The sequence below is a fragment of the Prionailurus viverrinus genome, chromosome D2 (assembly GCF_022837055.1).
Source record: "Prionailurus viverrinus isolate Anna chromosome D2, UM_Priviv_1.0, whole genome shotgun sequence".
Taxonomy (NCBI): domain Eukaryota; kingdom Metazoa; phylum Chordata; class Mammalia; order Carnivora; family Felidae; genus Prionailurus; species Prionailurus viverrinus.
Window position 1 is genome coordinate 26,058,427 of NC_062571.1, and position 24,436 is coordinate 26,082,862.

General features: G+C 42.0%; 1 long non-coding RNA gene across 1 annotated transcript in view; it reads left to right on the forward strand.

The window, feature by feature from the left end:
* The first annotated feature begins 13,624 nt into the window (after positions 1–13,624).
* The window catches only part of LOC125148359 (uncharacterized), a 49,716-nt gene continuing 38,904 nt past the window's right edge, over positions 13,625–24,436 (forward strand). The window contains exon 1 of the long non-coding RNA XR_007145510.1: positions 13,625–13,710. This is a non-coding gene — a long non-coding RNA (uncharacterized LOC125148359). The remainder of the gene's footprint in view (positions 13,711–24,436) is intronic.

Genomic DNA, 24,436 nt, shown 5'->3' on the forward strand with positions numbered 1-24,436 from the left:
TCTGCCCTCTGGGGTGTATTAAGAAGCATAGTAATACACACATAGTGTAATCCTGCCTTTATTTGTTGAATTAATCCAGGGAACATTGAGAATTATTCCCGAAGTGAATAGATCCTACTTAGTGACGAGGTCTTAGGATTCTGTATAAATAAGGCAGATTTCAAAGGAGTGCCCCACTCCATTGTTACCTCGTCCTCTCAACACAAGGGCAGTCCCTTTTTGCTGCTGCTGTAAACTTGAAGCTAACATTAAAATGATACAGAATCAGGGACTGGCTAGTTCTACCCAGACCAAGAAAGGGGAGTTTTCACAGGCTCCGGGAGCCATTTGGCTTTCTCTCTAGGCAGCTCTGGAGAGCAAGCTGGGGTTAAAAAAGGAATCTTCATGGTCTGTGAAGGAAGTCCTACACTGTTTTAAATTTGTGAAAATAATCTACTTGGCTGACATAGAGTTAATTATAAAAGGATTTAGTGAAGAGTGCTGGAGTTTTGGTTCATTTAAAAAGTATCCACTGATCTTGAGAAACTTAACAGGAGACCATGGGGTCGGGAAAGGGGAAAAAGAAACGTTACAAACACAGAGGGTGGGAGGCAAACCATAAGAGACTCTTAAATACAGAGAACAAACTGAGGGCTGATCGGGGTGGGGGAGAGGGGAAAGTGGGTGATGGGCAGGGAGGAGAGTACTTGGGATGAGCACTGGGTGTTGTATGGAAACCCAATTTGACAATAAATTATTTTAAAAAAATAAATAAAAAGTACCCACAGTCCAATTGAGGGTTGAACAAACCTGCTCTCTACATTTCTTCTGTCATTTGATGTGTTAATTTTTTAACGCATTGATTTTTGTCAGGCACAGAAGCATAGGAATCTATTCTATTTTGCTCGTCTCTAGTGGCATGTATTTAGTAGAGCCCAGTGGTATGGTTTAGAGATTGGGGGAATGGGACAGGGCAGGGAAAGCCGAACATGAATAAACACGAAGGTCAAGAAACCCAAGGTACGGAGAGTTTTGTTATTCTTTCAACATTTGTCACCAGATGCTTGCTTCAAATAAGTCTGACTTTGAGAAATGGCTGGTAAGACTTGCTTAGATGTGACAGCTGTAAAAGTCCCTCATGAACTCTGAAAAGGCAATCTCAGCCCAGCTGCTCATGTTTAGGGCTATCCAGAATGAAAATGCTGTTAGCGACTGATTCATTTCTCCTCCTGCACTGGCTTTGACAAACGTTCAGTGCCAGAGATGAGACGGGATTTCTTAATGTTCTTCCCCTTTTCTGGACTCGGCAATAGCCCTGTGTTCTGGATGACCAGGGGCATGCAAAAGGGATAATAAACCTTGTGGGTAATGAAGGGTTATCATAGTGAGCAGTGAGCACAGACATGATCTCAGTTTGGGGAGGGCTGAGTTCCCGTGACCACCTTGCAAGGCAGACCCCACGGAACCCTCAAAGAGAGGGAAATAGGCCAAATGAACCAAATGCATGCAGGAATTTGACTGCACCTCTCACACCTGTTAAGGCAACCTTGGAGAATTTCCTTGAGGTAATTGATTGGTGTAAGGAGTTGCACAGAATTACTTTCAATAAAATTGTTTGCTGCACACTTATTTGTAAATAGACCTGTCTCTCTTCGGGGATTGTTAACACACGGAGGGCATAAATCATTCCCATCATTGTTATTTTCTCATTACGAAGGACAATGTCCTTCATAAATTCTAGCTTTTCACACACTTTAGCTCCTCAAGTCATTGTGCTTTTGTTGAGTGACACATTAGGAAGTGACAGCACTTGGAACCAACTACAAGGAAAACTGTGTTGGGATTTGGAACTGGGGCTGAGGATGGCAGGATGGGTCCTTACTTCCGGTCAATTCCATAACAGGGACTGTCTGCCTGTGTGTACTTTGCTATAGAGTCCACGCTTGGGACCCCAGGGGTGGCTCTTGTGCTCTGTGTCCCTACCTGTCAAAATCCTATTTATCCTTCATGGTCTAGCCCAGGTAGGTAGCCCACTACCTTTAAGAAGCTGGTTCAGATCCCTCAGGGGAAATAAACTTTTACCTCTCTATCCTCGGAACAGGGTTTCTTAATCTCAGCATTATTGACATTTTGTGCTGGATAATTCTTTGCTGTTGTTTGGCGGGGGGCTGGGGGTAGAGCGGAGTGTCCTGCACGTAGTAGGATGTTTAGCAGCGTTTCATATGCCCCAGGTGTGCCAACCGACAGTGTCTCCAAATATTGCCAAATGTCCCCCGCAGGGCGAAAACCACTCCTGATTGAGACTCACTGTCCTGCAGCATTTCTTTGGATGATCATACAGCACTTGTCACATCTCCTTTTATTAGTATGTGTATTTGCCAGATAGATTTTAACCTCTTCGAGTGTGTGTGGGGGGGTAACCTATATTTTTCAATTTGGTAAGCTCTTTCCACCAAATGCTTAGCATGTTGTATTTTTTGTTTTTAATTGCTGCATAACTAATTGCTACAGATGGAGCAGTTTAAAACAACACCCATTTATCAGTCACGGTCCTGTGGATCCGAAACCTGGTCTGGCTTGACTGACTGGGTTGTCTGTGCACCATCTCACAGGGTGTCAGCCCAAACAGGCTCTTACCTGGAGGCTCAGGAGGAGCTCGTTCAGGTTGTTGGTGGGATCCAGTTTCTTTCAGTTATAAGTCTGAGGTCCCCATTTCCTTGCTGGCTGGCAGGTCAGGGCGCTCCCCGTTGCTGGAAGCCACTTGCGTTCCTTTTCACGTGGCTCGCTCCATCTCCAAGCCATCAAGGTCATGTTGAATCTCTCCTGGGCTTCACATCTCTGACTTTGCCTCCCCTGTCGCTTCTCTCTCCTCTCTCTCTTTAAGTTTATTTATTTGAGAAAGAGAGAGAGTGAGAAAGAGAGAGAGCAGTGAACAGGGAAGGGCCAGAGAGAGAGAATCCCAAGCAGGCTCTGACGCGCCGGGCTTGAACTCACCAAACGTGAGATCACAACCTGAGGCAAAATCAAGAGTCTGTAGTGTAACCCACTGAGCCACCCAGACACCCCCTGGTGGCTTCCCTTCTACCTACTTCTGCCACCAACCTGAGAAAATTCTGTGCTTTAAAACCTCCTGGGATTAGATTAGCCCCATGCAGACAATCTCCTCTTTTAAGATCTATTGTGCTATATAATTAGACAGAATCATAGGAGTGATATCTCATCACATTTGCAGGTTCCAGAGATTAGGTTTATTACTTACATAATTGAGGTCTCTGGGGAGAGCAGGGCAGGCCTTCCAAATAGGTGCAAAATCCTTTGAGAGAGCGAGGAAAGGAGATAGGCTCAGAGTTTTTATTGTGGCTGGGGGTGGGGCCACTGTGAGTGGTCCGGTGCACAAGGGGCTCCCATGGTTTCAGTCTTTCCTTTGGTGCCTTGGCTTTCTTACTGGCTTACCCAGGTGTGCAGCAGAATTGGAGAAGAGGGAAGGAGAAGCCTTACAAGCCGTCATCAGTCAAACATGACATGCAGTCAGACTCCTTATAACATAAGTGGTCATTTTATAAGGCTCTGAGCAGAAAATTGTTTTTCAGATCTTTAAAAGACAAAATCCGTTAAAATCTTTTTCAGTCAATTCCCTTTCATTTTTTTGTTATCATATTCTTAAATAATAATGAAATACATCAGTTTACCTGTCTTCTGTCCGTGAAGTGGTTCCCTCTGATTTTCAAAGTTTGCACAGTGTGTGCTCTGAGCTCTCCCTCCCTGTACCTTAAAGGATGGTAGAAGAAGACAGGTCTGCCAATAGTCAGTCTCCGTACCCACAAGGTGGTCACTCCCTCCCAGAAGTAAGGTGACCAGAGCTCCTCTTTTATAATATAAGTGACTGATTTTGTGACACCCAATTTTTGATTTTATTTGGTACATTGAGAGATGGGTTTCTATAATCACTCATAGAATTATCACTAGAGTAGCTATGCATATTTTCTCTGACAGGGAAAAAAGCTATTTGGGGCAGCATTTTTTGCTTTAGTTTCATTCTTGATACTTGTATTAAATTTGTTTTGGAATCATGTGGTCAAGGTCTTATGGTAACACGATCTGAAGATACAAGTGACAATTAATTGAACCCATTTCATCTCCAATAACGAAAAGATTGTCACGTGGAAAATGCCCAAGAAATGCCCCCGTCTGCAATTCAGGACTTCCAAGAGTCTCCTGTCACTAACGATGGCAGAATCAAAAGTAAAAATAAAGGCTAGAATGATGGACTGAAACCAGCAAGACTATAGTGAGACTATTGGGAAGCACATCAAGGGACCATGGAGTAGTTTGTCTTCTGATGGGAATAGATGTTATTAATCTTATAGTAATCCTTCCTTCATAAGCTGTGATACTCCTTCACTTAAACATATCCTTGTGTCTACACTGAGGAAAGATAAGTACTTATAGCAGAGCCGTGCTTGAAGTTCCTTTTGTTTTGGAATCGGGATTCTGTGTGCCAGCCCAATTGAATTAAGTACGGGCAGTGGAGGGCTTTAGTTTCAAGAAACATCGTGCGTGCAGGTGGCTGTGGTTTGTGTTTGTGTGCACGTGTGTGGTTTTGGTTAGTTGACTTAAACCTAGTCTAAATCAAGTTGAAATGCTCAAACTTTCTTGGTATACTAGAGAGCATCGTTTGTTAAAGGGTCGTCCACTGATCTCTGGAGGTACCTGAATCCATTTCAGGGGATTTGCAAGTTCAAGGCTATTTTCGTAATAAGACTAAGATGTTATTTTTCTTTGTCACTGTGTTGATATTTACACTGATAGTGCACAAGCAGCTCAAATTTCAGGCTCCTTACCATGAATCAAAGCAGTGGCACCAAACTGTACTGGTGGTGATTGTATTTTTCGCTGCCAGGCCCTTGTGTGTGTGTGTGTGTGTGTGTGTGTGTGTGTGTGTTTAAACCAGCTTTACCTAAGAATGCTCTTGATAGGGACCTCCTGGGTGGCTCAGTCAGTTGAGGATCTGACTCTTGATTTCAGCTCAGGTCATGATCTCATGGCTCATGAGTTTGAGCCCCAAATCAGGCTCTGGGCTGACAGCGTGAAGCCTGCTTGGGATTCTCTCTCTTTCCCTTTCTCTCTACCCCTCCCCTGCTTGCACACTCTCTCTTTCTCTCTCAAAATGAATGAATAAACTTAAAAAAATAAAAAATAAAGAAAACATTTTTAAAAATGTAAAAAAAAGAATGCCCTTGATAAAACAGTAAAAACTATTAATTTTACCAAATCTCAACTTTCGAGTGTATGATTTCTAACATTAGACATAGGTACAAGAGGAGATGACTCAGCCAGCACAGTTGTAGAAAATCAGACCCTTGTGATGAATCCCAACCTCTATCCATCATTCCCGGTGGTTCATTTTCTCTGACAGAACCCTGACTGATTCAGATTTGGGGAGGGAGTTTGGAAGCTGGCTTCAAATATTTGCAATGCTATTACGTGACCAGAGAAGCAGTTTTATTCTGTGTTGATTCAAAGACTGGAAAAAAGTCCCAGCGGTAGGCGAGAGAGGCAGGATAGGGTTTGGACTCTGGAGACAGACTTTAGTTTGGCTTCGATTCTTACTCTGCCATTTACTGGCAGCTTTGGTTTTCTCATCTGTGAACTGATGATAATAATAGGACTCATTCTGTATGATTGTTATAAGAATTACACAATTTAATATTTGGAAAGTGCTTTAAATAGTGCTTTCCAAATAGTGAGCACTATTTAAGGTTCTGTTATGATTTAAAAAGTTATAGGGAGATAGATTTTGCCCCTTTAAGAATTTTTTAAATGATCACAGCTTTCCAACAAAGTAGTGGAATGCCGTGCGAAGAACGGAGCCTCCTCTGGCCCTTGGGAGGCAGCAGGAAAAAGAAATACAGATTGAAAGTCCAAAGACTTAATTCCAGTTGTTGGCTCAGCCATTTGTTCCCTGTGTCATCCTAGCTAGTCGTTTAATGTCTCAAAATCTCCATGTCATCATCTACAATATAATTTAAGTGAAACAATGTGATTGAAGGTGCTTTGTTATCTGCAAAGTGCCCTATAAATGTCAGTCCTCGTAATTTCCTTGAAAGCTTTGAGGCAGAATCCGGTTGAGCTTCTCTTTGTCAATGACACCTGCGAAAGGATTCTTGTATCAGTGGAGTTTGGACTAGATAATCCCTGTGGCTCTCTCCAGCTCAGAGGTTTTACCAACTGTTTCTCAACCAGGCTTCCTGTCAAGGTTTGTGAGCCTATTAAAGGCATTAATAAGAGAAGGATTTTTTTTTTTTCTTCCGGAGTGAATGAGACAGAGCGCTGTACTAAATAAGGAAATTAAATCAGACAATCGGTGGGGAAGGTTAGCTGTTTCTACACATCTGATCATCTCAACTTTAGTGGAGGCTGTTATTTGTTATGGAGGAAGTCCTTCTACATTTGAATTACAGGCAGCTCCACTGGGAAGTGTGCAATTCCATCTTCTGTGCGAAGGTTTAGGACAATTTGACTTTCTCATTTTCCCTCTTAGAGCTTCAGATTGTTATGGTTAAAAATAAAAGTATTTATCTTCGGTTTAGAAATCTAATAAAACTTTGACAGGAGTGTGAAATAGTATAAAGCATTCCTTGAACAAATCCATTTCAATAACACTTCCCAACAATCAAAAAACCTTCAGGGCTCCTCCTTAATGACTTCTGAAGTTTTCACAGATTTGTACTAAGGATGTGAGAATGACTGGAAATGGATTTTAAAGTAGTGCTAACTTGTTTGTTTTAAAATCCACTCTCTGATTCAGTTTTTGAAAAGGATTTGAGAATATGCTTCCATTAAAATGTAAGCTGATGAAGTTATTACCTTAACAAGTGCTACTTGCCTAGCATTTGGAATTAACCAGGGAACTGCTCCCAGGTAAAACCTGTGGAAAGGGAAAAACGTCTCTGAGGTTGGAGTCAAGCCCCAGAGGAACAAGGGTGGCTGACAATCTATCACAGAAGAGCTGCTTGATTGTCAAAGATGTGAGTGAGGGCCTTGGTATCAGGACCTAATGCGGATGGAAACAGTATTGGGCAAGTTTAAAAGACCTGGTGCTTCTTAAACCCTGGGCATGTCAGAATTAATTGGGGCATACTTTTAAGACCGTGATTGCCAGACCTCAGTGTCAGACTCTAGTTCAGTAGATCTGGAATACAGACTAGGAATTTATAGAATTTACACAAATATAAATTTCCAGTTGATTCTGATGATCAGCAATGTTTAGAAACCACTAGAATGATGCACTGCTCAGGAGCTTAGGTTCACATCAAAAAAGGGATTTAGAGAGTTTTAAGAATAGAGTCATTGTGGGTAACCTTTAAAAAAATTTTCCATTGTGTTTTATTTTGTAATTTTTTATTTTGGAAATTTCCATATTTACCCAAAGGTAGAGAGCATAGTAGAATCAACCATCTAATGTATACTGTATCTGTCACCCTGATTAAACAATTATTACCATGTCCCCAGTCTTGTTTCACCTGCTCTCCTTGTTTCTCCTTCCCCATTAAAAAAAAAAAAAAAACTAAAATATTTTAAAGTAAATCCCAAACATCAACATTTCTTCTCTAGTGGGTGAGGACTTTTCAAAAGAGTAACTGTCATGCTCATGGGGTTTTGGAGCAATGCGGGTCCAGAGCAGATGGCCAAGAAAGAATTCTTGAGACATCTTTGGTGCAAGAATGTGATTAAAAAAAAAATTTTTTTTATATCAGTTTTCTTTATTTTTGAGAGGCAGAGAGAGAGACAGAGCACGTGTTGAGAGGGGCAGAGAGAGAGGGAGACGCAGAATCGGAAGCAGGCTCCAGGCTCTGAGCTGCCAGCACAAAGCGCAATGCGGGGCCGGAACTCATGAACCGTGAGATCATGACCTGAGCCAAAGTCGGACGCTCACCCAACTGAGCCACGCTGGCGCCCCAAGAAGGTGATTTTATTAAAGCACGGGGACTTATGGGCACAGGACTTATGGGCAAAAAAAAGAGCTACCCTGGGGTTGTGAAGAGTGACTGATTATACACTATGGAGTTAGGGGAGGTAAAGGCCAAACGGAGGCCTCCAGAAGGACTTTCGTCCTAAAACTTTCGTCCAAAGTTTTTTCTAGTATGGCATTCACGTTAAGGCCTTAGGAGTTCCTGGAGAAATGTTATACTCTGCATCTGCCTCAAGTATTTGTCAATGGGCTGCAGGTTATAAGGAAATTTAATTTTACCTGCCATTTCCTTCTTGCCTTTGTTCCCCACATCACTATGGAGGGGAGGGTGATGTTGGGGCTCCAGGAAACTGAGTCTTTAGGTTTCTGGACAGTAGACTATTGATAAGATTGCCTTTTTCTTGTAATTTAGTAAGACATTTGTAAACTGATAGAGATTCATGTCCTGCATGACTGTGATCTCTATCAGTTAACCATTTGTTTTCTCTTGGGCAGCCCGGAGTGCTTGAGCAATGTCACACACATCCCACTTGGAGGGAGGGAGTGTTTGCAGGGTGTCAGCTTGCCTTATGATCCTTCATCAATGTCATTATCCTGTCTAACCAGTACTTCTGTAATATTATCTAGTAATACCCAACCTAACTTCCAATTCCTTAATTGTCTCAAAGTTGTCCCAAGAGCAAGTAAGTAGTTGAAGCTGGGATTTGAATTCAGGCAGTCAGATTCCAGCAGGCTCTAAAATCCATTAACTCATAGAAAGAGAAAGAATAGAGAGTATGTGGAAGGCAATCTTGATGCCCTGAATATTGATTGATAGTCTTTGGGATCTTGGGGAATAGGAACCAACTGTCCCAGATGGGGCAATTTTAAGTACAAGGAGTTTGGAAATGCGTCGGTTTCTGTGACTTAGTTGTATCATTATAAGGCGTTGTGATGTTGGGGAATGGCCCTGTGTCCATATCTGACAGACAGAACCGGATGCAACTTGAACATGTTCTTTCAGATTTGCTGAGGTGTAGAGGCATTTTCTGGGAGGGAATACAGGTGCAGCTTTTTGACGCAAGTTTGTCTTAGGTACTATCATCTAATCTCTTCATCATCCATAGTTGTATTAAGCCTATTGAGGCTTGGCCTTTGGTCCTTGTGTTTAGGATGAAACAAAATATAATAGGTTTTTAGTACATATTTATTGAATGAATGAATGAATGAATGAATGAATGAATGGAATATAACTTGTATTTGATACTCAGTACCCCGTAGATCAACTCTGCTTTGTCAAATCTATGATCTTAACTTATGGTAAACACTCTTTTTGTAGATAAAATGTTTGCATAAAATTTTGTGTATTCAGAGTTTTCTCGTGAGAGTTATTTGACAATGAGTTCTTCCTGAAGGGAAGCACCTTTCTTCAATAGAAATAACATGTCCTAATACAACTGTAGGACAAGAAATACATTTTGAATATTTTTCCTCAAAAGATAACTGACATATACCTATACTTTGGAGATTTAAATATATCTCTTTAGGTAACATGGGTATAGGCCAGTAAGAGAAACTGTAGTTGCTAAAGAGTCAGAGTGGTTTCAAGTGAGGAATGGAAAATGCACATCTTATAGACGATTGAGGAGGAAAGTCTCTTGCTGCTTTATTCTAAACTTCTCTGATGCTGGGCTCGACTCTTGATTCACCTAGTTTTCTGGGGGTAGAGGCTGTTGGTTCGTACCTATATCTGCCTTCTCCTTTTCTCTCTGGGCTCAGAGCTGGAGCACATTTCCCAGCCTGCCTTGTAAGCAGGTGGTCACATGACTGAGTCCCAGCCAATAGGGTGTGAGTGGAAATGATGCACATCACTTGTTGGTCTGGATGCTCATTACTTCTCATGCATGGTCCCCATTCTCTACCTCTGTCCGCAGGCTGGATGCAGGCTGTTGGGCAGAGAACTCCTAGGCTCCTTCAATGTTGTGACCCTGCCTTCTCTGACAGCCTTGGACATTATATAAGAAATAAACCTCTACCATGAAAGCCATTGGAATATGGCTGTTTGTTATAGCAGTTAGCTTAGCCTGGCTTATATAGTTTCTAAACAGCAGGATGAAAATATGGAGTTGGGTCCCTTTCGGGATTTAGACAGGTAGTAGGGGAGAGTGGTTTAACACATGTGTAAGCTTAGGAAACAAAAGCACTTTACTGGAGTGAAGTCTAGTCCCATTTCTGTTAAGAGGCTGTCAAAGAGCAAAAATTCCTGTTCCCTTCCAGGTCCTTCCGGCCAGACCAAGAATCAAATTAGCATGAGGCAGATTAACAGGAGAAAATCAAATTTAATTTTTGTACGTATGGCGAATCTACAGACACAGAAATTCCAAAGACTAGTCAGGCAAAATGAAGTATATGTGTTACTCTGAACCAAGGAGAAGGGGGCAGGGGTCTGGGACTTCAGAGACAAGAAATCCAATTCACAGGAAGATGAAAAAGAGTAAATATTTGGCAAAAAAAAGTTTGCTGGTTCCCTTGAGAACAAAGGGACACAGAGGACTTGTATCAAACGGGCCTCTATGTTCCTCCCTGTGTTCCATACCTAGTTCATAGTATAAGGTAGCTCTCTGTGGTGATAGCTCTCTTCCTGAAGCAGGTCAGTCATTCATCTGGATTCTTTTTAGGCAGTTGTGGTGGAGGTAAAGAGCTTTTCCTGAATCTGCCGCGTTTTGATTGCCCTTTTAACTCAAAATAATTTTCTTTTTTTTTTTTTTAATTTTTTTTGATGTTTATTTATTTTTGAGACAGAGAGAGACAGAGCATGAACGGGGGAGGGGCAGAGAGAGAGGGAGACACAGAATCGGAAACAGGCTCCAGGCTCTGAGCCATCAGCCCAGAGCCTGACGCGGGGCTCGAACTCACGGAGTGCGAGATCGTGACCTGAGCTGAAGTCGGACGTTCAACCGACTGAGCCACCCAGGCGCCCCTCAAAATAATTTTCATGCCAAAGTGGCCCATCCTGGGGCAGCTTGGTCGTGACTCCTACATAGCTATGTGACTTTGGATCATTAACTTTTTTAGGTCTCAGTTTCTTCATCTCTAAACCGGGGATGATTGTAGTATCCACCTGAATTGCGGATTATTGTGCAAAGGGAATGAAATTGCCTCTCAGAACAGGTAACGACTAGTAATAAAGTTAGCTATTATTATTACAATCGACCACGGATACATTGTAATGTATTCAAGCATATTTTTAACTGTTCTTAGTGTGTCAGGGCAATGTGTTAGGAAAGCATCTAAAGATTAACGGTACTGATTTTTGCCTTCAAAGAGCCCCCAGTCTGGGAAGACAACTGAAGGGCAAACCAATAATCGCAGTATATAAATGGCTTTGTGAATCTGTCAGCTTTTTAAAAAAAAATTCTTTTAACGTTTATTTATTTTTGAGAGAAAGAGAGAGACAAAGTATGAGCAGGAGAGGGGCAGAGAGAGAGAGAGTGGGAGACACAGAATCCGAAGCAGGCTCCAGGCTCTGAGCTGTCAGCACAGAGCCCGACGCAGGGCTAGACCGCAAGTTCATGACCTGAGCCAAGGTCGGACTCTTAACCGGCTGAGCCACCCAGGCGCCCCAATGAATCTGTCAGCTTTTAAATCTGGTGAGTAAATATGTTAAATTTCCCTGTGCCAAAGATATGTATCAGTAGGTGGAGGTAGAAAAAGGATTTTCTTGGGGTGCCTGGGTTGCTCAGTTGGTTAAGTGTTTGACTCTTGATTTCGGCTCAGGTCATGGTCTTGTAGTTCATGAGTCGGAGCCCCGCATTGGGCTTCGTGCTGATGGTGCGGTGCCTGCTTGGGATTCTCCTTCTCTCCCTCTTTCTCTGCCCTTCCCCTGCTCATGCTTTCTCTCTTCTCTCAAAATGAATAAACTTTAAAAAAAAAAAAAAAGGATTTTCTTGGAATATATCTGTGTATAGTTAACCAGACTACTTTGCTGGAAGTCAATTGGCTCTTGTAACAGTGAGTGCTAACCGTAGAGGTTTGGTCATTTCAGGGCAATACTTGGAGCCTTGTAAACAGCTTGAGATGATTAATTTACTCGAACAGTGAATAAGAGCTGTGCTGCATTGTATGCTCAAGGCTGACTTGTTAGTGGTAATTTTACTCAGTCAATTATCTCTTTTTCTCTTGGTCAATTTCATCTCCACCACACCATTGCAGTACACAGAGAAAAATGCAGGTAGGTGACAAAACATAGGGGGTGGTAATCTATCCACACCTTCGGGGCAGCTGGGAATTTTACCGTGAAAAGGGTGTGGCACATTGAAACACTAATTAGATTCCCATTTAAACGTTTTCGACTGTGTGTGGGCTTTGGAATCAAAGAGCTATCCCTGAGGATAATCCTTCTTCAAGAGCCCAGTAAACATTTTTTTTTTTTGCCTTGTAAACAAATATTTTCTCAAACTATTAGTTGCCAGGCACTGTGCTAGGAGCTTTGGACTCAAAGATTGAGTAAACAACATCCGAGGTCTTATGAAAAATATTGATTTACACAAATAATTACACCTTTATAAATGTAATAGATAGACATTCTAATTGTTGTGGTGCCATGGAAGCCCGGAGTCCTGTGTCGCATGACACTGTTAGGAGAGATGCTTCAAGGTGTGATGGCTCAGCTGTTCTTCCAGGGAGAATGAGAGTTCGCAGGTGGAGAAGAGAGTAGCGGCTTTGCAGGCCGTGGAGACCGGATGTGCTGGTCCAGGGCCCTTTTCAGTTATGACCCTTTGGTGTCATGGGAGCTCTTAAAAGATGCTAAAGATCTTTGGCTCAAAGAACTGGGAGATTTTATTAAACACGTGACATCTGCCAGGTATCAGGAGATCACACAAAGCCGCTAAGCCTAACTCAAGAGAAAATTTCACAAATATTTCCTAAACCCCCAAAAGATTATTATTTTCTCAATCCAGGCTCCTCCGACGACTGTAATGATTCTCCTAATGAAAGAAGCAGGAGGAGACATTTTTGACATTTTCTTGTCCGGAGGCCTTGCCCTCTTTTCTAGTTTATGATTTATAATAGTTCAGCAAAGTGCTCTGAATATCCCAAGTTACCTAAAATTAACATATCCGTTAATTGGATTTGATACCATTAGAGGGATGGGGAAATATTCTGAAGCAATTGGTTGGACTCAAGGACATAAAAAGAAAGGCATTATGCAAATGTTTGGTTATTAAGATATTCTGCCTAGAGGGGATAAAGTCCGATAATGAGAAATGAATGAGAATCAAAGGTTCCTGTATGTTTTAATATTAAATTTCTTTAGGAGCAACATTTAGCTTCTTTAGCAGCATGTTTTTACCAACACAAAGGAAGAGAGGCATAAAAAAGCGCTGGGGTGCTCTGGACAGTATGTGCGTGTGGAGTCTGGAAGTGTAACAGAGGTGGTGTGAGAAGGTAGAAGGAAATTCTAAGGCCCACAAAGTCGATTGGTTCTATTAGGCAGCGCTCTGCATATCACGTGAGGCTACTTCCAATATAGATAATAATTTGTTCCTGAACATCTCGTAAGAGTAATAACTTTGTTTGTACACCTTTTAGGTTACGAGACAATCTTCTCATTCATCACGTCACGTGACTCACAGCATTTTGGAGGTGGCCTGGAGGCTGCCCCAGCTCACACAATTAGAGACAGGGATGGATCTTTCTGAAGGCACGTTCTCTCATTTGCTTGATGAAAACAACTGGGATGACAGACCATGAATAACTTGTTATCTTTGGGCATTGAGGTAATAATTGATAACCTGGTTGGTAATGAGATTTTTGAACTTGGTGAAATTTAATTCTGGGGTTACTGCATCTGACCTGAAGAATTCGGACCACTAACTTCAATGGGAATATTTTTCTGCTTGACTGGGGCTTTGTTGGCTCATTGCCTGGGCATTACTGTCCCTGGAACCTCAGATACTAATTGGGGGAACACCCACTGACTGGCTCTGTAGGCCTTTTCTGAGAGGCAGTCCATCCCCTAGCAGTGTGTGAACATTCACTAGGAGAAATTCCATGGACTTCCATTACTCCCCACGTTATTCCCCAGGGCCAGGTTGCCTGGGGCCAGGGTCTCTAGAGGGAAGAAAGCTTCCTTTACTCCATCCTTGAATGGGGAGGACTATTCCTTGTTTCCTTCATCCTTTTCTGTATGAGTTTATAAATATTCAGTCCATAACCTTAAAGTTGGAGAACTGAGCTGGGGAGGAATGTTTAGGTCTGATTCACATTTTTTTTTTAAATTTTTTACACCACAGTAAACTGTTTTGTTCTAAAATACTTTACTTTTGAAGTCTTGTCCTTCCAACAGGACTGTAAGTTACTGAGGGCAGCGACCTTTTTTCTAGATCATTTGTTTTTCACACACTACATTTGACCCATTCCGCCTTTCTATCTTGATTTTACGAGGGCCTGAATAAAACCTTGTGTCATGTGGAAATAGAAGAATGGAGTGGTTAAGAGTCAGGTGCTAGAGGCAGATGGCCTGGCTTTTAAGATTTCAGCTCCAGCAGCCACTAAGTGCATAATCTTGGACAAGCTACGTAGCTCTTCTAAGCCTGCTGCCATTTCTTCACCTGAAATCTGGGGATGTTTGAGCCTACCTAGTAGGATAGTTGTGGCATTAAACCGGATGTGGCACTTAAAGCACTTGGCCCAGGGCTTGACACACGCTGATCAGTAAGTGTGAGTGATTATCAGCATCAATCGTCATCATCATTTTTATTACCTTTGTCATCATCGTCCTTGGGACTGGTTGATGATAGTGCTGTTAGGTGCATCTATCATGTGTTAATTTTGATTCTTTTCAGCCTGGACAGAAGTACTTGGTGTTGTGACACAAGGCTCCGTCTTTGGTGTTATTCTGATTTAGATAAACCTAGAAGGCATCACTGGCCAGTGTAAGGTGACACAAATGTATGAAGATCAGCAAATATAGAGCCGATAGATTTAAAGCTTGAAATACTGAGTTAAAACTGGCAAGGCTACATTTAGCAGAGGTGACGATATGGAATTGTTATTCAAATTAAAAGTCAAATAGCTAAACATAAAATCACCCACCAACTACAGGACTGGAGAGACCTGGCTGCCTGGAAATTAGCGTGAAAAGATCTTGAGGATCTTGTTGACCAGGAGTAGAGTGTGGGGTGCTGGCACGAGGCTTTTGCCTATAGAGCAGATTTCTTTCTTTCTTTTTCTTTCTTTCTTTCTAAAAATTTTTTTACATTTATTTATTTATTTTTGAGAGACAGACAGAGCACAAGCAGGGGAGGGGCAGAGAGAGAAGGGGACACAGAATCTGAAGCAGGCTCCAGGCTCCGAGCTGTCAGCACAGAGCCCAACGCAGGGCTCGAACTCACAAACTGTGAGATCATGACCTGAGCCGAAGTCAGACGCTCAACCGACTGAGCCACCCAGGCGCCCCATTCTTTCTTCTTTTTTTTTTTTTAAGTTTATTTATTTATTTTGAGAGAGACAGAGACAGAGCAAGCAGGGGAGGGGCAGAGAGGGAGGGAGAGAGAGAATCTCAAGCAGGCTCCTGGCTGCCAGCACAGAGCTCCATGCAGGGCTCCAACTCACAAGACTGCAAGATCATGACCAAGGGTCTGGTGCTTAATTGACTGAGCCACCCGGCTGCCCCTTGAGAGCAGATTTCTTTAGGCTACTGCTATGGGCTGAAGGTTTGTGTCTCATCAAAATTCATATGTAGGGAGTTAAGCCCTAATGTGATATATTTGGCAGTTGGACCTTTGAGAGAAGGTTAAATATGAGGATGGAGCCCTCATGAATGGGATCAGTGCCCTTAGAAAAGAGACCCCAGAGAGCTCTCTCTGTCCTTTTGCCACATGAGGGCACGGGGCGGGGGGGGGGGGGGGGGCGGGGAAGCTGTCTGTGAGCCAGGAAGTGAGCCCTCTCCAGACATTGGATCTGCCGGCACCTTGATCCTGGACTTCGCGGCCTCCGGAGCCATGAGAATAAATTTCTTTATTGTTGTTTGTAAACCAGCCAGTCTGCAGTATTTTGTTATAATGGCCCGACTGGACTAGGGTAACTATATTCATCAGAGTACAGTGTTCAGATCAAGGGAAGTAGCAGATTTGCAGTTTATCACATCAGGGTGAACGCGCTGAAATAGTGTTCAGATTCAGGCCCCTCTTCAATCATCTTTTTATCACCCCGTTAAAGGTCTGAGCTTCTTTGTTAACTATGGATGAAATGAATTCACCGGAGGGCAGATTTGTTAAATCATCCACTCCTGTTCATCATTTTGTCGTTGATGACTCTGATGATAAATTTCAACTTGCCAGGAGCATTCTTTACCCCTTTCTCAAGAGAGAGTCTCTCTCACGTGGGGCCTGACCTGAGAAGCCAGATATGTTACTTTATTTTCTGTTTGGGAGAGTTAGACCTGGTTTCCTTTGGACCGTTTAATTTCCATCTTCTGTTATCCTTACTTTGTCTCCACTCTTCTCCCTCGCAACGCTGCCCCTCTTCTGTGTTTCTGCTGTGCCTGCTGCTGTAGCTTCTGATTTGATGTTGCTCGTGATCCTCATTCTCTCTTTCCCTTCCGTTCAGGGGTTTCATTTTTACTGCAGCTAGTAACTTAATTTTACCTTAATAATGGCTTGAAGAATAGTATAGCTTTCAGATTATACATTTGTTTAAAAGAGAGTGACATTCAGCGGTCTAGCTAAAAGGAGATTAATGGCAAGAATTTTGGAACTTGTAGCAGGCTGGTGCAGGGGAGAAGTCTTTCGTGAGGGAGTGCACCATCATGGCAGGTGGGGGCTGGTGATTGTAGTGGGAGGGCAGCCCTGTGCTTCAGCACCTGCAGGATTCCGTTTTGTGTTGGGGTGAGGGCTTGGCAAGGGGAATTAGAATTCCATCGAGGGCAGTGGGGACCAGGACGGAAAATTTGGGTGATTGAAGTTATTTGACTGCATTTTTATTCTGCAACCAGACAAGTCTACTGGCATTTGGATTCAATCTCATTTAGCCGGGGGTCTTTCGGAGGCAGTGACTGAATGTTATTACCCAGTTCATTGATGGTGACTACTTCAGGTCATGCCAGACTGAAGCTAGAAGAATATTAGGTAAATGAAACTTTTAGAGAGCAATTAAGCCAGACAGTTTAAGCTACGACTTAAGTAAGTTGAAAGTACTTATTATTTTGTACATGATGCACACCTTAACTCTGCATAGAGACCTCAGTTTTCATCGATGTGAGTCTCCTTCTCTTCTATAGTGAGGGGAGCTGGGGTACCTATTTTGCTATCATTTTAACTGCAGTGTTTATATATTTCTCTTGAAGATCTTCCATGATGTTTTTTGGTTAGGAATTATGTCCGTTATATCATGGGGAGCGATTAATGTTAAAGGTGATTTCCTCCTTACCTGAAGGAAATTTTGTTTTTAATGTTTATTTATTTATTTTGAGAGAAGGAGAGAGAGAGAGTTTGAGCACAGGAGGGGTAGAGAGAGGGAGACGACAATCTCCCAAACAGGCTCTGTGCTGTCAGTGCAGAGCCCAACATGGGGCTCAATCCCACAAACCGTGAGATCATGACCTAAGCAGATATCAAGAGTCAGATGCTTAACTGACTGAGCCACCCAGGGCTCCCAGAGGAGATTTTAACAGTGACAATAACCCTGTTGTAATTACTTTAGTTACTACAGAGCAAAAAGGTAGCAGGACAATGTGTTCAAGTATTAACAGTGTATTTTCACAGTTGCATGGCTTCCTTATGCTTTAGGAAAGGGGTGCCACAGAAGGAATGATGAGAGGAAAAGAATAAAGAATACTTTCTTGTTCTGGAGTTTTGAAATACGGCTTTAGAACCGAGAGCAGAAGCAATAGTGAGAGGAAAAGTCAAGAGAGGCCGATTTTTTTGTGTCCTGACCTTGAGAGGGGCATAGGGGAAGTGTGGGAAAACCAGTGTCCCAGGGATCTTCAAGGTCAGGAAAAGGGAGGTGGGACTGGAATTCAGCATGGGCAGCATGACCCAGGCCCTGGTGGAAATGCAGCCGCAGTGCATGCAGTGTGCAAGATAATGACATTCTGGGACCAAAGGGAAGAGTTAATTTCAGGGATTGTAGATGGGTGACACTCACAAACCAGATATCTCAAAAGCCTTGACATTGTGCAGTTCCCCATCCTGCCCCCTGGCCTCTCCACCCTGCACCGGGTACAACACTTAGAGAAGACAGACATCCTGAAGTAAGTTTACTCACAATTGACCAAGATTAACATTTTATCCTTGATGAACCACGGATTCTAGATGAACCCTACATTCAGTTTTAGAAAAATGAACTTATATTTTTGCATACCTGAGTTTATTTTCCCTACTTTAATGTTTTAGAAAAAAGCACTGAAGGTGAATAATTGAGTGAGTGGGATGTTTTCCAGTTGGAAAAAGGGCTGACATGCAAGTCACGTTTAGATTTTAGTCTGTCTTTGTTACTGTTTGACCTTGGACATGTAAAATTCTCCTTTGTGCTTATCCGTCTCTATCCTTGGGCTGGTCTAGATTGGAGCTTCCTAATTTAGCAGCTGAAATCCTTTGCAGAGGCTGAGCTTTTCTTTTCCTTTCCTTTTTATTTTATTTTAGAGACAGAGAGTATGTGAGTGGGAGAGACCGGTAAAGGGAGGGGGAGAGAGAGAGAGAGAGAGAGAGAGAGAGAATCCTAAGCAGGTTCCATGCTCAGCACAGAGCTCGATGGGGGGCTTGATTCTACAACCCTCGAATCATGACCTGAGCTGAAATCAAGAGTTGGACACTCAACTGACTGAGTCACCCAGGCGCCCCAAGGCCGAATTTTTCAAATCTATGTATGAACCAATCATTGTCTATAGGTGGAATTAAGTAATATATCTTTGTACATAAGTACTACTAATTTTTCTAATGTTTATAGATCTTATTGTGTGTAATAAAATGTGATTAATTCTTTTAAAAGTACCACTACATTTATATTTTATTTTTATAATTATCTTTTCAGTCGGACAATACAAAAGTTGTAACCATTATTTAAACATTATAGAGGAGGTTTTTTTTTTTTTAAACCTTAGAGTTTGATTTAAAATGTAGTTTCTGTGGGACTAGAAGATCCCTGAAGAAACATTCAATTCTCATTGGCTACAATTCTAAAATGGGGTTTGTGTTAATTAGGGATCAATATTACATCATTATTCTAGAAATGATTGATTCACAACCTCTATCTGAAGTGGTGCTAGTTGATTTATCTCAGAAATGTAAAGACTGAGGGGCGCCTGGGTGTCTCAGTCGGTTGAGTGTCTGACTTCAATGCAGGTCATGATCTCACGGTCCATGAGTTCAAGCCCCGCGTTGGGTTCTGTGCTGACAGCTTGAAGCCTGGAGTCTGCTTCAGATTCTGTACCCACCTCTCTCTGCCCCTCCCCTGCTCATATTCTCTCTCACCCTCAAAAATGAATAAATGTTAAAAAAATTAAAAAAAAAGAAATGTAAAGACTGAATAATAGAAAAGATCTTTAATTACTGCACCCAAATAATCTCTCTTTTCTGATACTGACAAACACCTTCTATTTCTAGGAGAATGTAAAGGTAAAAGCCCATGTTTAAATCAGCTCCTTCTGCCTATTACCTGTGTGACAGTAGTTGAGTTACCTAACCTTTCTGAGATGATTTATCTCTCTCTTTTTTAAAAATTTTATTCATTTATTATTTCTGAAAGAGAGAGAGAGAGAGAGAGAGAGCATACACAAACGAGGGAGGGGCAGAGAGAGAGGAAGACAGAATCGGAGGCAGGTTCTGGGTTATGAGCTGTCAGCAAAGAGCCCCATTGGGCTCGAACACACGAACCATAGATCATGACCTGAGCTGAAGTCGACAATTAACTGACTGAGCCACCCAGGCAGCCCCGGTTTACTCTTTTTTAAAATGAAGATAAAAGTATTAATGTACAGGGATTTCGTGAAGATAAAATGAGGTGAATTGTGAGCCCATTATATTGTCAAACAGAAGGGAAGTACTCAAAAATTATTAGCTTCCCTTGCACTCCTCTGGAAAGCCTATTTGACGTAAAGGTATAAAAAGGCAGGGGCTTTTGGGTGGCTCAGTCAGTTGAGTGTTCAACTTCAGCTCAGGTCATGATCTCATGGTTTGTGAGTTCGAGCCCCACATCAGGCAGCTCGGAGCCTGCAGCCTGCTTTGGATTCTGTGTCTCCCTCTCTCTCTCTGCCCCTTCCCTGCTTGTGCTCTGTCTCTCTTTCTCTCAAAAGTAAATAAACATAAATTTTTTAAAAAAAAAGGTATAAAAGGTAAAGTCAATTAAATATTAAAATGTGTAATTTAAACACTTAGCAGCAGAGTTGAATGTTCACTTGCCACCTTGTCCAGGGCTGGGTTGGAATCTCTCCATTCACTGCAAATAATGAGCAATGCAGTTTGACCACCTGGAAGGCAGTTTGGGCAGTGAGCCCTGTCTTTCTCTGAAGCTTGGAAAGACTTTCACCTGTTTCCATCCCAAGTCTTTCTTTCTTTCTGAGCAAGCACTGAAAGCATTGTTCAGCAGCCCCGTTCAGCTGCTACCAACAATGAGAATCCTGGAGGTGCCCGCCATTGTGAAGTCTTGAAGTAGAACTTGAATGGAGAGACTGTGCTTTCGAGATAATTTATTTTGAATGCATTCACACTTTGGTGGGGAGAGAAGGCCCAGATGGCTGAATCAAGACAAGTGCCAGTTCTTTCCTCATGCCAAGCATCCAGTGAATCCAGAAGAATGAGCTTTAGGGTAAGATCAAAGGCTAAAAGAACCCAGAAAGTACTTGTGTGATGGGGTCCTAGTCGACCATTAAAAGCAACTGTTTTGGGTAATCAAAGGGATTACCTCAGAGATAATGCTGGCTTCTTGAGTGTTTGTTGCATTGCAGACCTTGCATAGTAGAAATTGGCCTCCATTATTTCCTTCAGGAGCTGTTCCATTAGACAGAGTGGCTTGGATGAGAACAACCAGTGGCTGGGAGACAGAATCACTCCCCCAGAAGACAGCTTGTCAAGATATAGGCTTCCTGGCTTCCGCTGCTATTCTCCAGCTCTGCTAAGCAGTGGTGAGGTTACTGGATGGATGCCACTCCCTGAAGCTCTCTGGAAAGTTGCTTTAAATTGCCTGATCCTCTGATCTGAGAGGATCATGAAGCAGCAGCTTCTTTGCTTCCAACGGCTTCATTTACTCATTCCTAAACACTGCTGAACTCCTGCCGAGTTGGCTTAGTTTTTCAGGTTTCAGAGAAGCTCAGGTTACCTCAGGTAATGGCAGTTATTGTGGAGATACATGAGCAGGAGAGAAGATAAGTTTGCTCATAGCCAAATAGTTGGCCTCAAGGAACAGAGCAGATGTTTCTGAGTCAATACTAGCTCTAGGTGTGTTTGTTTGGTAGGACTGCTTTAACAAAAGTTCCATAAGCCAGGTGGCTTACATCACAGAAATTTATTGTCTCACAGTTCTGCAGGCTAGAAGTCTGACATCAAAGTATTGATGGGGTTCTTTCTGTGAGGACCGTGAGGGAGAATCTGTTCCATGGCTCTAGCCTAGCTTCCTTTGATCTTTGGTGTTCCTTGGCTTGTAGACACATCACCCCAATCTTTGCTCATCTCTGTGTGTCTGTCTCCAAGTTTCCCCTTTTTATGAGGAGACCAGTCATTGGATTAACACCCTGCCCCATAACATCATTTTAACTTGATTATCTCCTTAAAGACCTTATATCCAAATAAAGTCACATACCAAAACATTGAGGATTAGGACTTCAATATAGGAATTGTTTTGGGTGACAAAATTCAACCTATAACAGTGTCTGACCATCACTCTTATTTGTGTTCTCTCAGACTCAGCCATATTCCTGAATGAGCTTGTCCTTCCTCACCTTCTGTAGAGATTTTATCTTTGCTGCTATCTTTTTTTCTAAACTCTTCTCTGATTTGTGGTTTCTGCTGTATCATGACCTATACTTACTGACTATTCTCTATATGTCCTTGTCTTCCATATTGTTCTCCTGATTTCTGACTCTTGGATCTATTGAAATTATCCAAGAATCTCATTGGTTTAGTTGCTCATTGCCGAGTACAGAGTATCCCTAATGGCAAGGTTCTTCTGTCAGGTTACTCTATAAACTCAGGACTGACCTCTGGACCAATCAGCCTTGGCAGTGATACTGGATCTTATGATACACATCATGGAAATCCATGCAGGAATAATCTCCCATGGCTGCTTTTCTCAGAGGGAGGCTATGGACATATGGATGTGTTTAGCAGTCATAGTGGCTATGTGAATGATACTGGGGCTGCAGAGAAAAAGCCATAATTCCTTTTGGTACATTCTTTGCTTAGGTGTACTGGGTGCTTGACTCATGTACTGGAGAATTCCCTGGCCTGGGCAGATCTGATTTCATGATTTTCATGACTTTGAGATGCTCCTCACAGAGGCGCCACTATTTTCTGGCTACTGGTACATTAAAAAAAAATTAAGAAATAACTAAAGAGTATAATACATATTGCATTATAAATGTTTACATATAATTGCTTTTAAACCCTATGGCTATTCATAAGATAATTATGACAAGTATAAAGATACAACTCAGAGGCAGTCCAGTAAAGAGACAGAAGCTTATAAACTTGTGTGATGCTTGCCTTCTGTAGTCTATCCTGTCAGAGTAGTTCATGGCCATGACCAACCTCATTTGAGGGTACTGTCAAAGGTCTAAAATTCAGGAGTTTTGTGTATGTGACTCCAAACTGAATGGTGCTCCTATCTCCCCCAGTTTTGCTCCCCCTTTTTTCTTGAAAGGATTGGAGGCCAGAAATACAGGCCTCCAACAGATGGGATTTTGTCAAATTTACCTGGTTCTGTGCAGGTTCTAATTTCAACCACTCAGTTAAACTACACAAGTCAAGTAGCTTACAAACCAGCAGAAAATTCTCCTCAACTCCACGGGGACCATTAAGTAACGTCCTGGGCTTCACACAGCACTAGGCTCGCAGGAGAATACAGAGCTGTTCAAGGCAGACTGTTGCTTCTGAGGAGCTCTTGATCAGTACAACTCCTTGGTCATAACTGCCTTTTACAGTGAGCCTTTGAGTTCTCAGCTCGGGCTGGCAGGCATCTGAGTGGGACTGCCTCCAACCCTTGCACTTTGCTGACATTCCTCCATATGTGTTGATTCTAGAATTTCTCATCGGCTGGTGGATTTTATGGTTTTCATTTTCCTTTTGATAATGCTGGCCATTTAGCCTTCAGGGAGCTCCACCAGCATTACCTAAGGTTTATGTGGCCTCAACTAAGTGTAAAGGGTTTATAACAAACATTTACTTCCATAATTTGTTTTTTAGTGTTTTTAATTTCACACCCTCACTTCCCCTTTGGAAGCAAGATGATTTATGAATTCATGGAGAGTTGATTTCTTGAGATCCGGGTGATCCATGGCAATGGGGATAGGGTTTTGCTGATGAGTTAGTATAGGGTGAAAACAACACAATGAATAAAAAGGCTTTGGCTTGAGAGAGGTTTTATTTATCCGGCTTTAACTGATCAAATAAAACCAGTGAATTTAGTTGTTTTATTTTTGGAACACTGGACTTCACTCCTAGTTCAAAAAAAGTTTTTTGTTGTTGATGTTTTTTGTTTTGCTTTGTTTTTTTGACATGGTTACTTTTCTATATGAGAGGAAATTAGAAGTTGGATGTGCTGTTCCTATATCTTCCCTTTGCCATTTTGTGTGTGTGTGTGTGTGTGTGTGTGTGTGTGTGTGTGCAGGTTATTCAAGGGCTTGGATCTTATTCTTTTCTTTTAGACTGACTTCTTCCTGCAAATTTTTAACCTCAAGACTTTTGGGATATGAAAGTCAAAAGAGAGCTTAGAAATCTCTTTTTGGTTGTTTTTTTTGTTGTTTGTTTTTGTTTTTCGTTTCCAGCTTCTTTCTTACCAGAAATACCCATTACTACCCAGAACCCTATGGTTTGAAATCTTTAAGTCTATCAAAAATTCATCAGAATAGTTAACCCAAGGCCTAGAGTTTTCAATCTAACTTATTATCAGCCTGAGGGGTAGCTAAATACAAAGGTACTTTATGTGCTAGTTGGCTTGTAAAGGTTGGTGACAAATAAATTAGAAAGTTTTATTACTTCAAAATACAGAAAATATCAAAGACCCCTAGACCTCCAGAATCCCGTTTATGAACCACTAATATAATATATTCAACCAATTTATAGATGATGAATTTGAGATCTCAAAATTAAATAATGTTATCAAAGGTCACTTAGCTATGTTCTTTTTAAAATCAGTAGGAGTGATGTCACTAATATGCAGTGATTATGCCTCTGGTAGTGTTTCGGTGGGGTGGGTCTCAAGGTTTGTATGACTTGCATTAAACTATCAAAAAAGAGTAAAAAGGTGAGTGTAAGTCTTTCAGGTTCTTTCTCTCTGTCCTCCCTTACCCTC